Genomic DNA, 13,177 nt, shown 5'->3' with positions numbered 1-13,177 from the left:
ATGGCTTGGGAGGTAAAAGTTCTTGCCACTCAAGCTTCATGACCTCATTTGGTCTCTGGAAACCATGTTGAAAGGAAAGAGCTGACTTCTGACGTTGTTCCCTGATGCACCTCCACAAATGCACATTCCTGTGTACACATGTATGTGTGCTGGCAGAGAGAGAGAGAGAGAGAGAGAGAGAGAGAGAGAGAGAGAGAGAGAGGCTCTCAATAATAAGTAAAACTTTAAGTAAAAAATTTAAAAAGAATGATGTTTCTTGTTTGCTACATCTAAACTCTTCACCTATCTAGATCTCCCATACCCTTCTCCAGGGTCTAGCCTGACCTAATGTTTCTGCAAGTCCTCTCTTTCGTCCAATCTGTTCTAACCATATCAGACTTGGAGAAAAAGAAATCCACACAGTCAAATATCATTGCAAAAGCATGAAACGCTGCAACAATATGGAAAAAAATCAAGCCAGTATCTTCTCTCCAGAATGAACCAGTTCTTTGGAAATGTTTGCTAAGGAGAATTAGCTAGGCAAAGCTCAGGACACAGAATTTAAAAGAATAGTCATAGCCAGGTGTAATCCCAGCACTTACTCAGGAGACAAGGAAGGCAGATTCTGTGAGTTCAAAGCCAGCCTGGTCTACATAGTAAATTCCAGGAAAGCCATTGCTATGAAGTGAGACCCTGCCTCAAACCAACCAAACAAACCAACAATAGACTTCAAAAAAGATGTCCAGGAGCTTAAAGAACATTCAAAGAAGCAGCTCAATGAAATCCAGAAGAAAGAGCATTAGGGGAAGAGCGCCTGAGAAAGCACATGGTGGCAGAGATGGTAAGCCTGCTCAGGACTTGAGAATGGAACTCAATAAGGAGAGAGTGCACAGAAGAGAACTCAACGGGAAAATGAAGATGCAACTGAAAAGCCCAATAACTCAACCAGAAAACCCAAAGGAAAGCCTTACAAATAAAATGAATCATGTAGAAGATAGAACATGGGGGCTTGAAGATAAAGGAGAGGATCCTTTAGACTAAACAGGCAAGACACAGGGAAGGAACATACACTTTCAAATGTGGGAGACGCTGAAAAATCAAATCATAGGCAGAGATGAGGGAAAAGAATCCCAAGTCAATGACATAGACCAGCTCATCAATGTGATCATAGAAGAAAATTTCCCAAGACTAAGGAGAGATACATCATACCTAGACAGATGTAAGAAGTACACACAACACCACCTAGATAAAATGAGAAGAGAAAATCCCCACGATGCTGAACAGCAGTGAGTGCTGGATGACTGGTTAACTATTGGATAATCAAAACATCATGAAGGAAGAAGAAAAAATTAAAACTTCTCCAGGCAAAGAAGCATGCACCCAGAAGAGGAGAGTGGGAAATTCTCAGACACCAGGCTACGCCCCCCAAAAGGTGTCAGCTCAGATTCCAATCTGGAGGGAAAAGTGAAATAAAATTGTCTTTCAAATATTGACCACGGGCAGTGTTTTTAGCACCTATCAACACGAATGACTCTTCACAAAGCGTTTTCTACAGCTTACATTGGTCACCAGTCAGTATCAGCTTTGTACTTAGAAGGGTCAATTGCTTTCAGGGTCATGAATAGAACAGATTTTCCAACATCAGAGTTTGACACAACCATATCTCTGTCTTAAATATTTCCTTTCCTTTAGCAAACTCCCAAGCCCTTCCTGGCCCAGCCTGGGGCCTTGGTGCTGTGAAAAATTCTTATGAGCTCCCTGCTAACCTGCAGCTTCCATTTGTAAAACTACAAAACATACCTCTGTTCCAAGGAAGCTCACCCTCTCATACCTCTGTTCCAAGGAAGCTCACGCTCAGACCCCAGGGGAAGAAGAGAGCCAGACCTTGCAGGGCTGGAAGAGCTTGAAACTCAGTAATTCCCACCAGATTGCTTCCTCCTGAGGATAATCCTCGCTGCTGCTAACACAATGCCTGAGCAAAATGGCAGAGAAAGTAAACAAAACCCAGAGACACAAAAGAGACCCAATCTGTGCCACGCCCCCACCCATCAGCAAGGCCTGGGAAGCAGCGTGCTTTGAACAGACCAGCAGGAACCTATGAAATTATAGCTTCTCTTTCAACTGAAACTCTGCCTACAGGAGTTGTATTGCAGGCCACGTGAAAACCATCCAAGAACTTTCACTTGCCGAAGAGGCTTTGTTTAGCAGAAGCAGGTTCAGCCATGGAAGGGAGGGGGTTGGGGGAAGGCTTCTTAACTTCTGCTTCTCTCCTAACTCTGTGCCCGATTTCTAGTCTTTTCTGCCGCGGTGGAAAGTGGAAGCTTGTTTATTCCTGAAGCTGACTAAGCATTTGGACACCCTAAGTGGCCAAAGGTGACAGGGGTGATAAAGCAATCCTTGGTCTGGCATCGAGAGCTGTTCTTATCAGGAACCCTACCGTGGTTTTCATTTAGAGCATGCTAGAAAAATGCAACTGAAGTCTTAGAAACTGTGGCATTTTCTTATTTCTTTAAGCAGCATCAGAGCTGTTGACCATTTTTTGATTATTTGAAAATCGTAGCCTTCCTTGGAAGGCCTCTGAAGGACAAACAGTTACCTGGCCATTTAAGCTCTGATATGTCAAGAGGCCAATATTGGTCATTTATTGTGATTGTGTGGTTCAAAGGCTCTTGATTAAAATGTCTTGAAAATCTTTGAAAGCCTCTCCTTTGTCAAGCTGAACGGAGGACAGGAATGTTCTATAAAGACTCTGTTCCTATTAGCACATCTCCTATGCTAATGAGAATGCTCTCCCCACCACATCACACACAGATCCCTAAGAATAGCCACGGAGTGCAAAGCCAACACGAATGGCCTATGGGCCTGAGAGAACTTGTCATTCTGTAACAGAGGCTTAAGGGAGTCAGGGAGATGAGGCAAGGAAGTTTGGTGTTCCATGGGTATACCATAGGGTCAGGAGGAGCTGCCACCAAATTTGTACAGGGCCTAGGACTGACAGTGTAGTTCAGTCACTGCATACTGTCTTAGCATGCATAAGCTGAACTTCCTCAAAAGTATATGTGTGCATGCTTATGATGCATCTATGTGTGTGCATACTTATATGTGCATGTACATGTGCACAGGCATATGAGTGTGTGCATGCTTATGCATGTATGTGTGCATGCTTGTAGATGTATGTGCATATGTGTGTGCCTGTGTGTGCATGTATGTATATATTCTCCTACAGTGTCTTGACTGTCTGATCTTGAGGCAGTTCTAGAATACATCCTGGAAAGAATTAGGCAGAACATGAAAAAGTTCCATCTATAGAAATCCAGAATTTATCAGTCCTTTCTTCAGGAAATACATGGGAGCCTGGGCTCCCAAAGCTATACTACTACCATTGCCTAATTCTTGTCAGAGTAGACTGAAGTAAAGTCATGGATCAGGCATTCAAGCAAGCCAACTCATATACACTACAGAGCTCTCAGGTCAAACAGACCTCGCTTCCAATTCTGACTCCAGAGTCAAAATATTAGCGCTGGAATCCTCATCTTACTCTTTCTCCCAGATCTTACCCAGATTCTCTGCTTCTGACCCTGTTTCTTTGTGAGAGAAAGGCAGCAAACTAAGTAACAATACTGATGCCTAGTGCTTTTTGATCAAGAAATCAGGTAATGGATACAAAGCTTCCCATGGTGATACTAAGTAGCCACCAACCTTAAAAATAACAGAGTATTGAATGTGTCCATCTCTGGGCACGTGCCAATCTATACAGTCCCACTGCGTTGAGAGGCCACTTAGACTCCATTGTTTACCTTTCCTCTAGGCTTCACCTCAGCAGCTCTCACTGCACCCAAAAGTTCCAGAAATTGTCTAGGACAGCTCACTGCCCGAGGACAGCCATCCACTGGCATGGATAGCTTCGACCCTGGAATGTAGTAACAGTCTTATAAACTGCTGAGAACATATTCAGTTGAATCAATTTCTTAGACATAGTGGGAGATTCTGTTAAGGTAAAAAAGTAATGACTGCAACAACAGCACTGTATTTGTTCACTCAGAGACCTCTTACCCACGCATGTGTGTGTGTGTGTGTGAGTGTGTGTGTGTGTGTGTGTGTGTGTGTACATGCATAGACATAGGAATACCACACATATAGAAAGAGAAAGGAAGAAGGGAGGAAGGGAGGGAGGGAGAAGAAAAGAAAATGGAGACACACATTGTTATAAGTCAGCCCAAAAGAGGAGGCTCTCCTGTGTACAGCATATAGATCGATTGCAAGCACAGTAGAAAATGAACACGCCCCACATCTAGGACTCTGCTAACACCAAGATCAAGAACTGAGACTTGAAGTCACTCACCAGGGAGTCCACAGTCTCACCTGCTCAGTCCCTTTACTCAGCCTTGGAAGCTCTGTGGCTTCTCAGCTCAGAATAACCAGGAGGTCTGCTTCCACTCTCCAGACAACTGATCTGCCGGGAACTTTGTCATGTTCTCTGGTTCACAAAAGAAACATACGTAGCACTCGAGTGCCCAGTTCAAACCTTGCTCAACAAGTCCCCGGGCCCTAGGCAAAGCCACCCTGCTTGATTAATCAAGCTGAAAATTCAAGTGCAAAATAATGTCAGAGGCTGTGCTCCAAAGCAAACCCCAGATCTACCTGGATAATGCTGCCCTTATTTACAAGGTAGTTCAAGTTCAGGTCCTTCTTTGGGACAGAGTGGCTGTCCCAGGACCTGACCCAAATGAGGTAGTGTTCATTTACATGACTACAAAGAGATCACAAGGTGATTTTGCCCATTGCATTTCAATGAGACATCTTAACACATTCCCTGGGAAGTATCATATATGCTGTGTGCTCTCGGTCAGTGTTAGGACGCTTGTGAGTGAGCCTTTGCCACTTACAGGAAGATGAGTAACATCCATGCTCACTAAGGAGACCCATTCTTTATCTCTTTGGTCAAGATATAGAGAGAGGTTGGGGATTTATGACCCTACAAGGACTAAAAGTAAAGTCTTTATTCCTCAGGCTCCTCGTGGATGGAAAGAACACAGTTGTCAAAAATGACCTGCACACTGAGTGAATGAATAGAATGTTCCTGCCACGATCATAAATTTTCTACTTTAACAGAATCTCCCATTGGGTCTAAGAATTTGATGCAACTGCATAGACTCCCAGAAATCCATAAAAATGTTGCAATGTTTCCAGTCTGAGCTATCCAAATAGAATAGTCACAAGGAGTCTAAAAATCTATGGTTTGACGTTTTCAAGCAGTTTTTAGGATTTTTTTTTTTAATCTTTTCAAAGGAGTCAGGGTTTCCTCCTTAAAACACAACTTCACACATCACGCACCTGTCTTTCAGGTGAGTTGTGACATCTTGTATAGAACTACTGTATGCTTTAGCATAGTAAAGAATGTTCAGTTTGCCAGGGTATTTTAAGTTGATTCCCTTCTGAGAGGTCTGTATTACTCTACTTATAACAAGACTCAATATTATCTACCTACATATATACCAAATCCATGCTATATGCCACCACTGCCATCATCTACCTCACTATAAATATTTGCATATGTCAGGCGGTAATGACTCACCTTTTATCCCAGCAGTGGGGAGGCAGAGGCAGGTGGATCTCTGAGTTCAAGGCCAGCCTGGTCTACAAATCAAGTTCCAGGACAGCCGGAGCTGTTATACAGAAAAAACATGCCTCAAAAAACAAACAAAACAAAACAAACAAACAAAAAATATATTTGAGGGGTTGGGGATTTAGCTCAGTGGTAGAGCGCTTGCCTAGCACGCGCAAGGCCCTGGGTTCGGTCCCCAGCTCCGAAAAAAAAAAAAAGAAAAAAAATATATTTGAATATAAGTGGCTAAATATTCTGTTTCTTTCTGACATTAGGTATCAGAGCATAAAACTAAGAAAGTAGTTTCCTTCCGTGAATAGTCACAAAGTCCCACTAAATGTTTCAAAGCAGATTATATAATATTAACAAGAAGTCAAAGAAATTGAAGCTCAGCCTGATGACAGAGACTCGCAATCCTAGCTGCTCAGGGGGCTGAAACAGAAGGGTCACATAGTAAGTTTGAGATATGTCTGGACTATGTAGTGAGTTCAAGGCCAGTCTGGGCAACTTAGTGAGATGATGTCCCAAGACAAAGAAAAAGCCAACAAGGAAAGCTGGAGATAAAGATTAAGGGCAGAGGATTTGCCTGACATGCAAGACCCTAGCTTTAGCTCTCAGCCCCACAGAAGAAAGAGGAGAGAAATAAGAGAGGGAGGAAAGAGAAGGAAGAAGGGAAGGGAGGGAGGGAGGGAAAGAGGGAGGGAGGGAGGGAGGGAAGAGAAGGAAAGGGAGAGTGGAGATGAGGAAAGAAGGAACCAAGGGAGGGAGGGAAGGAGGGAGGGAAGGAGGGAGAAAAGGGAGAGGGGGGAATTCAAGAGGCAAAGCAAAATCTTGTTCTAGCTTTTCACAGATTAAATGAAGTAGCTTTCTGCAGTAATGTTTTTCCATTAAAAGTCTGTTGTTCTGCTAGTGATAAGCGCAGTAAATGGAAGTGGGGTAATTTAAATTCTGCTGAGAGGGGGCTTTAAGAGATTCTTATGTTGCAGAGGAACACAAGAATATGCTGAAGATCTTACCCATGGAGGATGTCACTGAAAACTCTTTTAAGAACCCAAATAAGTTTATGCCTCAAAGTGACCAACAGCTATAGGAAAAAAAAGTATATGTATATAGATATATAAAAAGAGAGAGAGTGGGAAGGAGGAGAGGGGGGAGGAGAGGGAGAGAGGGGAAGGAGGGGGGGAGGATCTAACATGTATTAGTTGGGAAATCTCTGCTTAGATTAGGGCCTTAAGTTTTTTGTTTGGAGGTCAACAAGATGGCTCATGGAATGAAGGGGCTTACTGACAAGTTCTCTGACCACACACACACACCATAATGGCATTTTCAGACACATACACACACACACACACACACACACACACACACACACGAGTTGTAAAAAAAATAAACAATGTAAAATTTTGCATTTGGAACCGAGTGCCATCCTGTACACTGCCCTTCAATGCATAGTACTTCAATGTAAAATGTACAAGTTGAGAGAATAAACATCCTTCCAAACAGAGATTGGTGTCCATGTTAGCCAATGGCCATAGTAGCGTAACAATCCAAGCTTCCTAGCCGTTTCCACCCACGGGAGGATGTCCTTTACAGTTGCCACACTCGCCCAAGTTCCCTCTGTAAATGTCTCATTGTTTGCCTTCATCGGTTCCCAGTCAGTGGTGACTGAGTCTACTGCCCGAGGCCCCACGCCACGGGTTAAAGTCAGAGAAATGAGTCATTTTGGACGGGTCCCTGGGAGTTCTTGCTGACAGTACAGATGGGTTTATGACCAGCACTTGAATTTATTAGTATCTGTTACTCCATCCTCTGTGGGTTTCCCTGGACTGTTAGATCGAAATGACACAAACAAAGTGGCTAAAACAGCCAAAACTCAATCTCTTGCAGTTCTAGAGGCCGGGAGCCTGGAGTACAAGTGCCATGAGGGCTGAGAGCCATATGAGACCTGCAGAGACCCTGCCTCCTCTTTCCAGCTGGGAGGGCGGCATTACCTCATCCTCACGTGACATTCTTCCCACATATCTGCCTTCATGGGTCATCACCTTACAAGGATGCTAGTCTTGTGGGAGTGGGGTTCACACCACTGCAGTGTGGCCTCATCTCAATTCAGCTAATTATATCCACAACTGTCACACATCCAAGTAAGAGCACATTCTAAGGGACTTGATATAAGACAGAGGCATGTACTTCTGAGAGAAAGGCAACACTTAGTTCACTGTACACACACACACACACACACACACACACACACACACACACACATCTAATGTTTGTTCCTAACAGAATGCTTATATCCCAGTTGAGTCTCTATACAATTAAAAAAAAAAGGAATTTAAATAGAAAGATCCCATTGGCTTTTAGTGCTTTTTTTTTCCTTTTTCAAAGTATATTTCTTCAGTGTGTATTCTCTTTGTTCCTTTGATCTTCACAATAAAACAAATCAGTTAGGTGTGTCTATCTCAGGTCTTATAGATGAGGAAGCTTGGATATGAAGACCAGTGCTTTGCTCGGAGCTACAACTCATGGGAGAAAAGATTTGTTTTAGCTTGCATCTGGGCTAGAGTCTATCATTCCACGGAAATCGCACAAGCAAGAGCTTGAGAGGACCAGTCACATCCACATCCACATCCACATCCAAGAGCAGAAAGAAGCGGATGTACACTATACAGCCACCAAACTAGATAAGATGGATAAAGCAAAGAAGTGCAGGCCGACAGGAACCGGATGTAGATCTCGCCTGAGAGACACACCCAGAATACAGCAAATACATAGGTGAATGCCAGCAGCAAACCACTGAACTGAGAACAGGACCCCTGTTGAAGGAATCAGAGAAAGGACTCGAAGAGCTTGAAGGGGCTCGAGACCCCATATGAACAACAATGCCAAGCAACCAGAGCTTCCAGGGACTAAGCCACTACCCAAAGACTGTACATGGACTGACCCTGGGCTCCAACTGCATAGGTAGCAATGAATATCCTAGTAAGATCACCAGTGTAAGGGGAAGCCCTTGGTCCTGCCAAGACTGAACCCCCAGTGAATGTGATTGTTGGGGGGAGGGCAGTAATGGGGAGAGGATGGAGAGGGGAACACCCATATAGAAGGGGAGGGGGTAGAGCCCGGAAACCAGGAAAGGGAATAACAGTTGAAATGTAAATAAGAAATATGCAAGTTCATAAAGATGGAGGGAAAAAAAAGAAAAGATATATTACATCTCCTCACAGTTTTGTATGCCTAAAAAAAAAAAAAAAAAAAAGATTGTACACACGCTCACTTACTTACTGTGCTCCACTAGAGCACTTCAGGGAGCCCTGCATAGGGAATGCTTCAACCTGTTGTAGCTGTGAATCATCCAAGATCAATTAAAACAATGCCTCCCAGACATGCTCACCAGCCGACCCAGCCTGGACCCCTCACTGAGGCTCTTTCCAGGTGGTTCCAGGTTGTGTCAAGTTGAAAATTAGAACTTGGCAGCCACCAAGGCAGGAACTGAGGCACAGACTGGGTCTGAACCATGAAGATGCTAGGCATGGCAGCCGGAATGACCAACAGCAACATGGCAAATGCCTTGGCCAATGCCATGTGTGAGTGCTGCAAGGGTGGCTTTGCACCTGCCGAGAAGACCGTGAACAGTCCTGGTGAACTGCACCATGAATGGCGGTGCTTCCGATGTGCTCAGTGCTTCCAACAGATCGTCTGAAGGCACTACTGTGAGCATGATTTCCCGATGCTCTTCGCTCCCTGCTTCCACCAGTGTGGTGAATTCATCATTGGCTGGGTTATCACAGCCATGAACAACAGCTGGCATCCTGAGTGCTTCCAATGCATCCTCTGCCAGGAAGTCTGGCAGACATAGGGTTTGTCAAGAATGCTGGCAGACACCTATGTCACCCATGTCATAATTGTGAAAAGGCCAAAGGCCTTGGAAAATACATCTGCCTGAAATGCCATGCCCTCATTGATGAACAGCCTCTGATCTTCAAGAACGACCCTTACCACCCAGACCACTTCGACTGTGCCAACCGAGGGAAGGAGCTAACTGCTGATGTTCGGGGACTGAAAGGAGAGCTAGACTGTCTGCCAAGTCATGATAACATGGGGGCCCCTATCTGTGGTGCCTGCTAGAGGCCCATAGAAGGGCAAGTAGTGAATGCCATGGGCAAGCAATGGCCTGTGGAGTATTTTGTTTGTGATGAATGTGAAAAACCACTTTCTGACATCGCCATTATGAGAGGAAGGGCTTGGCCTATTGTGAAACTCACTGTGATCAGCTATTTGGTGATGTTTGTTTCCATTGCAACCGTGTCATAGATGGGGACGTGGTCTCTGCCCTCAACAAGGCCTGGTGTGTGAGCTGCTTTGCCTGTCCACCTACAATACCAAACGAACACTCAAGAATAAATTCATGGAGTTTAACACGAAGCCAGTCTGGAAGAAATGCTCCAAGAAATTTCCTCTGGAGCTGAAGAAAAGACTTATGAAACTATCTGAGACCTTAGGAAGGAAATAACTTTTGGTCTCTTTTCTCTCTCTCTCTCTTCTAACCAATATTACTTAACTTGATCCACCCTTGCTTAAAACTATATCAAAGCTTTAGAGAGAATGGTTTTCTTCATTTCCCTTTTCTCATTTAAAACAAAAGAAAGTGCTTATTTCTATGTAAAACATAGTTGAAATCGGGACTTTCATTTCTTTAGCCATATTAATCTGTAGGCATTAAAAGTATATCCAAAAAAAAAAAAACCAACAGCAAAATGTTAAAAGGTAGTTTTAGTTATGTCCTCCAAAATACAAATTTAACTCTTCAGAATCAAGCAGCCTGCTCTATGGACCAACAGAAGGACTTGCTGCCAAACCTGGTGGACTGAGTTGACTCCTTAAGAAAGTAGATGAGGCCATGTCCATGTGGGTCATGTGAAACGAGAACTCACTCCCACAGTTGGCCTCTAAGCTCCACAGACGGCCGTGGTGCATATGCACCAACACAGGCAACTCATAAACATAATGAACAACCACTGTTCTCAAGAGTCAGCTCTTACATGACTCCCATTTTAAAGAACTCCAAGTTTTGCTTTCCTTTATAGCGTAAGAAAATAATTTCCCATTCATATACTGGGGAACTATATAGTAAACTACAAGAACAGCTCCTACGTAGTCACGTGTTTATCCAGTTAGCACTGTAAAAGGAACATGCATATTACCAAGGAGCAAAAACTTTTCAGAGTGATTTTATTTATTTTTTATTAAATCACTACACTTAATCTTCTCTCTTGTTCTCCTTATAAATTTTTCCTTCATAAAATTACTTAACATACTTGTATCTTCTAATGTTTCTTTTATGTTTCTGAGCAAAAAGAAAAAACAAAACAAAACAAAAAACAAAAACAACAACAACAACAAAAAACACCAGTTATCTAGAAAATACTGCATACGTTGTGATATTATGGAAATGAAGCATTTTAAAAATATATTACACAATTGTGCTTCTAAGCTTAGTGTAAAATAAATGGTATTCGAATGGGGCATGAAATGCACTATTGAGCAGCTTGGAATGTATCGCTTTCAAAAGTGAGCATGAGTCAGGTGTGGTGACACAGGCTTCAATCCCAGAACTCCAGAGGCAGAGGCAGGCAGATCTCTGTGAGTCCTAGGCCAACCAGGGCTGTATATTAAAACCTTGTTTCAGAAAGAACGAGTGGATCTCATATTACCTTTGTGCTAATATCTATGCTTCATACATAATCTAACTTGCCTTGCCTTAGAAAACTGCATCCTATAATCAAGAATTCTAGGTATTTCCTATAATACCAAAGTAAATATTTTAACTGAGGTTCATAAATTTTGAATCATTCACCACTGATATAAACTTTTAAAATTCTTTCCTCAGGAAGCCAATGATAGTTAATTCCTGTCCTCTTATTAGAACTATGCTGATATATTAAAACATATATTAATGAAGGCTTTTTCATTTCAAATGTCATAACTTGGTTTTATTTACTATAAAGTAGTAAATGATACTACTTTAAAGTAGTAAATGATATAAATGATACTTTGGGATTGAAACAGTACGGTAGTAAGAATATCAACTTTAAGTAAAAATCAGAGAGTTCTATTTTATAAAAATTTTTATCATGAAATGTCTGGACCACTCTTTTTGTATAAACTCAGTATGCAAAATAGTATAAACATTTTTAAATTTTTTCTGTTAACATGTTATCTTCTTTTCCTCAGTTGCCAAGATATATTTTGCAGAAATTGTTGGATACAGTGACTCCCATTGTAAGCTCAGCACTTGGGAGGTTGAGGCAGAAAGATTGCCAGGAGTTGGAGACAAATCCCAGGTTACAATGTAAGATACCATGCCCCAAAACATCCCCCACAAACACAAGTGTATTGTTTTGCCATAAAGACTATCTCAGGAGCCTAGGACAAAGCTCAATCAGTAATGGACTCACACCAGTTGGAACTTAGAAGCGAGCAGATCCCTGGATTTATGAGGTAGCAACTCAGCCTAACTAGTGAGCCCCAAATCCAAGGGGGAAATCCTGTATCAAAAAAAAAGCAAGGCAGATGGCTCCTGAGGAAAGACAGCCAATATCTGGCCTCCACATCTACACACACACACACACACACACACACACACACACACATTGAGAAATATAGATGTATATACAAAAAAGGATATCTCAGGACGCTGTTGCTCTGCCATTAAAAGTTTGTAATCGACCTCGCTGATCCCAGCCCACTGCTCCCTGCTCCCAAACCCCATGGGAGAGAGAGAGCTCATTGCCCAGACAGGTGGGCACTCCTGAGACTGCAGGGCAGGAGAGACCACCAGTACTGCCCACCCTTGCCCACATCCCCGGCCCAACAGGAAACTATATAGGGCCTCTGGGAACAGGAAGATAGGGGCACTCAACACTGCGGTCCAGACACTGCCTGGATCTGAAGGGACCCGGTCAAACAGCTCGCTGCACCCAAATCCCGTGGGAGGGAGAGCTAGACCTTCAGAGGGCAAACACACCTGGAAAGCCAGAGGAGACTACTCTCTGCCCACATTTCTGACTCTAGAGGAAAACGCCTAGCACCATCTGGGACGCCTGTGCACAGGGTCCGTAGTGAAGGCGGGGGTTGCTGCCCTCACGGAGAACTGAAACCCAGCTCTGAGAAGCGACTCCAGTCTCGAGACCAGAGGTAAGACCAACTTTTCTGCTCCAAGTGACCTGTCTGGTGGACTCAGGACACACGCCCACAGGAACACCTGAAGACCAGTAGACAGGAAAGACTACACGCCTGAAAGCAGAACACTCTGTTCCCATAACTGGCTGAAAGAAAACAGGAAAACAGGACTACAGCACTCCTGACACACAGGCCTATAGGACAGTCTAACCACTGTCAGAAATAGCAGAACAAGGTAACACCAGAGACAACGTGATGGCAAGAGGCAAGCACAGGAACCCAAGCAACAGAAACCAAGACTACACGGCATGATTGGAGCCCAATTCTCCCACCAAAGCAAACACTGAATATCCAAACACACCAGAAAAGCAAGATCTAGATTTAAAATCACATTTGATAATGATGATGGAGGACTTC

The 13,177-nt window shown here is 43.3% G+C and overlaps 1 pseudogene; it reads left to right on the top strand.

Annotated features, from left to right (window-relative positions):
- Positions 1 to 9,101: 9,101 nt before the first annotated feature.
- On the top strand, positions 9,102 to 10,091 carry LOC116892872 (annotated as a pseudogene).
- Positions 10,092 to 13,177: the final 3,086 nt, after the last annotated feature.

This window comes from Rattus rattus, chromosome 2 (assembly GCF_011064425.1).
Source record: "Rattus rattus isolate New Zealand chromosome 2, Rrattus_CSIRO_v1, whole genome shotgun sequence".
Taxonomy (NCBI): Eukaryota; Metazoa; Chordata; class Mammalia; order Rodentia; family Muridae; genus Rattus; species Rattus rattus.
Note: the sequence above shows the minus strand (reverse complement) of the source record. Positions and strands in the feature narration are given on the sequence as shown.